Raw genomic sequence first — 5,000 nt, 5'->3', positions numbered from 1 at the left:
AGGCAATCCCAAGTATACATATCTCACAGTTTACTTTGTTGTCATCAACTTTACAATGCCTCCAGACTGCAGCCATACTCGTGCTTTCCACTTCAAACTGTTTCCTTGCACTACTTTGCTGGCATTTAACCAGTAGCGTCTCTGCAACAGTGATGTCATGACACACGCATTGCTGTTTCTGTGTGAAGTCATGAAATAGGTCTAACTCTGTGCCACTGCATAACTATGATACATATACATTCCAGTCCTGATCCAGAAGTAACGTTCGATTCCGATTGAGTCTGAAACCACGTGATCGGGCCCAATTTCCAATCACGTGATCGGATTTGGACATCCCTAGTAAAAATTAACCTTAATTTCCATTTTGCTACTGTATCATAAGAAAACCTGATTTATAGAGCTCAATGGAGATGCTGTGCAGAAACAGAAATACGGAAAAAATAATTTAATTGGATTTTTTTTTAGATATAGATTTTTACATTTACAAAAAATATAAATAAAAAAATTCCCATTTACCACTGAACCTTTGACTGCCCCCTACCTAATGGATAACCATGTTTTGACCATGTATTTACCATTTTAAATAATGACTGTTAAAGTTATTGAAAGAATGACTGTTTTAAATAATTGCTTACACACACAGCATTGTTGGTTTACAAAAAAAAAGCAAACAAACATTATGTTGCACTACAACACTGATTTTGGTTTTATTGTAAAAAAAGGGGGGGTGGCAGCTTAGGGCCCTATATACACCCGGTGCAATGTGGCACAAGGCGCGACGCAATTGTTATTTGCTACTTTCAGCTCGGCGCAAGAGTCGTTTTGAGGCGTTGCGCCAAGCTGTTTAAATAGCAAATGCATTTGCACTCATATGTGAGCCCATAGGCGTTCTGGTCTATAAAAGCAGGCGTGTTTTGGCAAGTTGCTTTTTTGAGAAACTGTAATAGTTTGTTCTTTAGACCAGAACAAAGCCGGTCTACTGTCTGGCGCAGAGTGCGCATGGCTTACACACTGTTTAATATACACAAGATGTTGAGCAATATCTTTGCATATGAAAAAGATATAAAATATTAAGGATATATATGAGATATAATAAGGATATATATTTAGGATATAAATATAAAGGATTAAAATATGACAAAGCATTATTTTCTATCCTACATTAATTTTAAAACCACTGCCTTCATACTTTCTTCATCTCGGGAGGCTTTTTCAGTTCATTCAATTTGCTTTTGTATATTGTTATCAATATTAGCAGCATTATTCATGATAGACTAATTTAGGTAGACTTTTGTTAGAGACTAATATTTAAAAAAATTATGGGATGTATTGGAAAAAAATGCATTAAGTGTGTTAACTAGCAACATTAGGAGTTAAGAAATGCAATCTAAACATTTATTTATTTATTTATTTATTTATTTATTTATTTATTTAATTTTTTTTTTTGTTAGGTAGCTAAAGGGTTAAAGAACTTGTTTATGCTCATGTATCCATAATATGACACAATGGTAATAATTCTGAAATATTATAATTGAATATAACTTTGAATTTGAATATATTGTAAACTAAATTTTTTATTTCTCTAAAGACAAAGTTTAACTTTTAGCTTCAGTTATGTATTTAGTTTCATTTACATCATCCTTCATAAATTGATCTAATGTGCTGATTTGGTGCTTACAGTGATAGTTCACCAAAACTATTTGAACTAAATTTGAACATCAATTTTTTCCAACATTTACTCACTCTTGCATTGTTCGAAATCCATTTATTCATTTTTTTTTTTTTTTTTTTTAGCTTAGTCCTTTTATTAATCGAGGGTCCTCACAGTGAAATGAACCACCAACTTATCCAGCATCTGTTTTACGCAGCGGATGCCCTTCCAGTTGCAGCCCATCACTGAGAAACATCCATACACACTCATTCACAGGCATACACTACGAACAATTTAGCTTCTCCTCAAACTCCACACAGAAATGCAAACTGACCCAGCCGAGGCTCAAACCAGTGACCTTCTTGCTGTGAGGCAATGGTGCGTCGATATCATTTATTTATTTTATTTTTTTTTTGATGTTGAACAGAATACATAATAATAATAAAAGATCTACATGAATGTTGGAAATGTGTAAACATTAACTTTCATGTTTGTTTTTCCTAATATGGATTTCAGTGATTATATGGTTAGATGGCCCAACAGAGCCTGGTTTTTCTCAAAGTTTTAGTTTTTTCCTTCACTTCGTCAATTAGTGAAGTTTGTTTTCTTGCCACTGTCACCACTGGCTTGTATGGATTGAGACTTTTGGAGCTGCCCATCTGTGGATTTGCTCTTCAGTGTTTGAACTTTCAGCAGTGAAATTTTCACTGAACACACTGAACCTAACTAAACTGACCTTCAACTCTGAAAACTGGACTGACAGAGTTTCAATTTACTAGACCTTCTGTCAAGCTGCTGTGACACAATCCACGTTGTAAAAGTGCTATAGAAATAAAGATGGATTGAATTGAATTTAATAGTTTTAACATACATCAAAATATAATAATAATAATAATAATAATAATAATTTGGAACGAAATACAATCTGGATTGGAACAAGTCAAGAGTGAGCTTGTGATGACAGAATTACAATTTTGGGGTGATCTGTCACTTTAAGAAACACTTTTTACTTGGTAACCTTGATACATTCCTTTTTTAATATTCAATAGTGAATAGAAAGTTCAAAGGATTAGCATTTATTTGAAAGAGAAATCTTTTGTAAAATAAATGTCTTTTTATTAATTCAATGTGTCCTTGCTAAATAAATGTTAACTACTTCAAAAAAAACCTTGTCTTATAGACTTAAAACTTTAGAGAAGGTCTTTTTAGGTGTAATAATTGTTCATTGTTAATGAAAAATTGACGCGTTAACTGATGTTGACAAATTAATTCCGTTTATATATTGTTGCCAGAGTTACATTATTGGTTCCTTGCATCAATCTGTTGGCTCAAGGACTCCTAAGCACCTCTGCTACCTTTGAAATATGGTTTACTAAAGAACAAGTTGAACTAGACCATAATATGCTGCAATATATAATAAAAACCTTAAAGTGTTCTCTTATTTTATCAGGCTGCTCTTTTGGAGCATTTATTTTAACACCGTAAACCCCATAACAATACGCCGAAGACAAATGTTCAGCGCTGTGTACAGTACTATTTAGAGCTTTCTCACTCGAAGATGAATGAAGTGAGCTTTATTTCTGTGGCCTGTGGGGAACCTGCCTTGAACACTGTAATCTTGAAACACCAAAACACATGTATGTGTACGTCTTGGTCACTGATGTGAGACAATTGACCTACGATCAATCTAGTATACCGTATCAGCCTTGCTGTCCCCTTAAGTTTCACCCTTTGATGTATGACACGATGGGTGCTCATTCGTCACGCTTATAACACCTACAGTAATAGAATGGAGACGAACACAGTCAGAGGAGTGGAGAGGTGACACGGGGAGAGGTAAGATGAATTAATAGCTTGGGTAAACTGGCAAGGACAGTGACGACTCAATAAAAATTGCTGCTGAGGAGGAATGATGGCCGCTGGAGTTTGTTTGAGTTGACTTTTAGTGGATGGTGGGGGCACACCAGCACAGAGGGGAACATTTCTGACAGAAAGCTGTACTCCATTTAGCCCAAGCTAAGATCAGAAAGTCTGCAAAGCACTGTTAATTAACAGCTAGTGTTGTACAGTGTGGGAATTAGAATATCTTTTAGAGAATCAAAAGAGAAGCAAATGAAAACCGCACTCTCAATTTAAATGGTTGCAAATATAGTTGAAGTCATAATCATTAGCCCTTCTGTGAAATTTTGAGAAAGTTCTCTTTAACAGATTTTTTTTTCCAAAAACATTTTTAATTGTTTTAATAACTCATTTCTTTTAACTAATTATTTTGTTTTTTATATGATGACAGTAAGTATGTTGGAAGATATGAGTCTTCAGCTTAAAGTGTATATTAAAGGCTTAACTAGGATAATTAACTAGATTAAAGTGGGATATATAGACAAGTCATTGGACAACACCAAAGCTTAATTTGTGCCGGAACATGCCGGATCCGGTACCTCTGAAATCTGATCCAACACCTCATTTTACCAATCTCCCTCCTCACCTGTCGTCCTCCCATGTCCACTGTTCACTTTCACTTTCTTCCACGACTCCCCAACCCTTTTCACTTTCAACCAACCCCCGCCTCGGCTCTTAACTTACGTCCTTGACACCTCTCCGCCATTCCAATGCTCCCACTAAAAGCTTTTGTGCACGACAACTCGGGTAACATGCTGGATCCGTTACCCCAATCTGCCCCAGGACCTAGCAATTCTCAAATTAAGCCCTGGACAACACACTCAAAAAACTTACCGCAAACATAATAAATACTACCATTAATAAATGCTGTACAATTATTGTTCATAGTTAGTTCTTGCTAGCAAGTTAATTAATGAAACCTTATTGTAAAGTGTGACCATCTAAACATAGGTGGAGCTGGGTTGAAGGAGGGTCTCTGACAGGCCTGAGCGATAAAATCGATATATGTATTTATTGATCGAACACCATTGTCAGTATCAATAATAAAAAAAAGGTTCTGTATGTAGTTTCGGTATGAAGTGCTAGAATTTTATTAAAACGTGTGTGCTGAGCGCAAACATTGGAAGTCGGTCCATTAAACTTGGGGTGTAAGTTTGTCATTTCCAATGGAGGCGCGTGTCCGATGTGCATGACGCGCACATGGTGTGCAAGTAACGCACGTGCATTTTCCAGGTACACCTAGTTGAAAACCATCTGAACTTTTCAGAATGCCCAAAGTGCACTGTGATTCATGTAAGAACTAACAAATCTGCTTCACACTTTTTTTGGAATATAGACATTTCAGTAACAGCAGACTAATTACCTTAGACAAACACAGCGCACACAAACACTACAGTGCTTTTTACTATTCTCCATAAACTTGCATAAGAGTGGCAGCAATGGTTTCTCC

This window comes from Danio rerio, chromosome 5 (genome assembly GCF_049306965.1).
Source record: "Danio rerio strain Tuebingen ecotype United States chromosome 5, GRCz12tu, whole genome shotgun sequence".
NCBI lineage: Eukaryota > Metazoa > Chordata > Actinopteri > Cypriniformes > Danionidae > Danio > Danio rerio.
Note: the sequence above shows the minus strand (reverse complement) of the source record.